General features: G+C 45.4%; 2 non-coding genes across 2 annotated transcripts in view; both read left to right on the forward strand.

Moving 5' to 3' along the window:
• Window positions 1-1463, forward strand: part of LOC125076481 — a 1903-nt gene extending 440 nt beyond the window's left edge. The window contains exon 1 of the ribosomal RNA XR_007120440.1: window positions 1-1463. This exon is cut by the window's left edge and continues 440 nt beyond it. This is a non-coding gene — a ribosomal RNA (small subunit ribosomal RNA).
• A 457-nt stretch (window positions 1464-1920) lies between these two features.
• Window positions 1921-2077, forward strand: LOC125076479. Its single transcript, XR_007120438.1, has one exon. It is a non-coding gene; the product is annotated as a 5.8S ribosomal RNA (ribosomal RNA).
• Window positions 2078-2140: the final 63 nt, after the last annotated feature.

Here is a 2140-nt window from a genome sequence, read left to right on the forward strand (position 1 = left end):
AAGGCAGCAGGCGCGCAAATTACCCACTCCCGGCACGGGGAGGTAGTGACGAAAAATAACGATACGGGACTCTTTCGAGGCCTCGTAATCGGAATGAGTACACTTTAAATATTTTAACGAGGAACAATTGGAGGGCAAGTCTGGTGCCAGCAGCCGCGGTAATTCCAGCTCCAATAGCGTATACTAAAATTGTTGCGGTTAAAAAGCTCGTAGTTGCATTTGTGCGCCGCGCTGTCGGTGCACCGCATCCGCGGTGATACTGACACGTCTGCGGAGCATATCGTCGGTGAGCCGGCGGTAAAACGCCGGTTCAATATCAAAATCCTATCGCGGTGCTCTTCAGTGAGTGTCGAGATGGGCCGACAATTTTACTTTGAACAAATTAGAGTGCTCAAAGCGGGCTCAAAATGCCGCTTGAATATTTCGTGCATGGAATAATAGAATATGATCTCGGTTCTATTTTGTTGGTTTTCAGAACTCCGAGGTAATGATTAATAGGGATAACTGGGGGCATTCGTATTGCGACGTTAGAGGTGAAATTCTTGGATCGTCGCAAGACGAACATCAGCGAAAGCATTTGCCAAAGGTGTTTTCATCAATCAAGAACGAAAGTTAGAGGTTCGAAGGCGATTAGATACCGCCCTAGTTCTAACCGTAAATATGTCATCTAGCGATCCGCCGACGTTACTACAATGGCTCGGCGGGCAGCTTCCGGGAAACCAAAGATTTTGGACTCCGGGGGGAGTATGGTTGCAAAGCTGAAACTTAAAGGAATTGACGGAAGGGCACCACCAGGAGTGGAGCCTGCGGCTTAATTTGACTCAACACGGGAAATCTCACCAGGCCCGGACACCGGAAGGATTGACAGATTAATAGCTCTTTCTTGATTCGGTGGGTGGTGGTGCATGGCCGTTCTTAGTTGGTGGAGCGATTTGTCTGGTTAATTCCGGTAACGAACGAGACTCTAGCCTGCTAAATAGGCGTCGTCATTTAGGTGTGCTCGATTTCGGTCGAGCAACTCACTGGCGGCGTATTAAAATTCTTCTTAGAGGGACCGGCGGCTTCGAGCCGCACGAGATTGAGCAATAACAGGTCTGTGATGCCCTTAGATGTCCTGGGCCGCACGCGCGCTACACTGAAGGAATCAGCATGTTCTCCCTGGCCTAGAGGCCCGGGCAACCCGTTGAAACTCCTTCGTGCTGGGGATTGGGGTTTGCAATTATCCCCCATAAACGAGGAATTCCTAGTAAGCGCGAGTCATAAGCTCGCGTTGATTACGTCCCTGCCCTTTGTACACACCGCCCGTCGCTACTACCGATTGAATGATTTAGTGAGGTCTTCGGACCGACACGCGGTGGCTTCACGGCCGTCGGCGTTGCTGGGAAGTTGACCAAACTTGATCATTTAGAGGAAGTAAAAGTCGTAACAAGGTTTCCGTAGGGGAACCTGCGGAAGGATCATTAACGTAAATTATCAATCTCGAAAGAGTGCGATAATGAACGATAATAAAATTCTAAAACACAAATATCGACGTTCGGAATGTGTCGTTTCGATGCGAGGACGCGATTCTCACTCTCTCTCTCTCACACAGCAGTGTGTCCGAGTCAGAGTCCAGAGTCGTGTAACGCGTCCTATTCTGATATTTTTCGATGTCGATTTCGAGGAAAGTACGATGTGTTAACGCACATCGTCATCTTCAAATAAAATGTATATTTCTTTTTTTTTTTTTTTGTACTTTATTTTTTTTTAACTTTTTTTTTTTTTTTTTTTAATTTTTTGAATTTTTCTCTGTATACTAAAAATAAGAGAAAAAAACGAAAAAAAAAAAAAAAATAAAAAAAAAATAAACTCATATCACTGGCGTATAGAATCGTTCGAGTGATCGTAGAAATTATAAAAATAAAACAAATTAAAAACCATTACCCTGGACGGTGGATCACTTGGCTCGCGGGTCGATGAAGAACGCAGTTAACTGCGCGTCATAGTGTGAACTGCAGGACACATTTGAACATCGACATTTCGAACGCACATTGCGGTCCGTGGAGAAACATCCAGGACCACTCCTGTCTGAGGGCCGGCTGTATAAAAATATAAACCACACTGTTCAATGTTTAATGTCGTAATGTCTATTATTTCGTAA

This window comes from Vanessa atalanta, unplaced genomic scaffold, assembly GCF_905147765.1.
Source record: "Vanessa atalanta unplaced genomic scaffold, ilVanAtal1.2, whole genome shotgun sequence".
NCBI classification, from domain to species: domain Eukaryota; kingdom Metazoa; phylum Arthropoda; class Insecta; order Lepidoptera; family Nymphalidae; genus Vanessa; species Vanessa atalanta.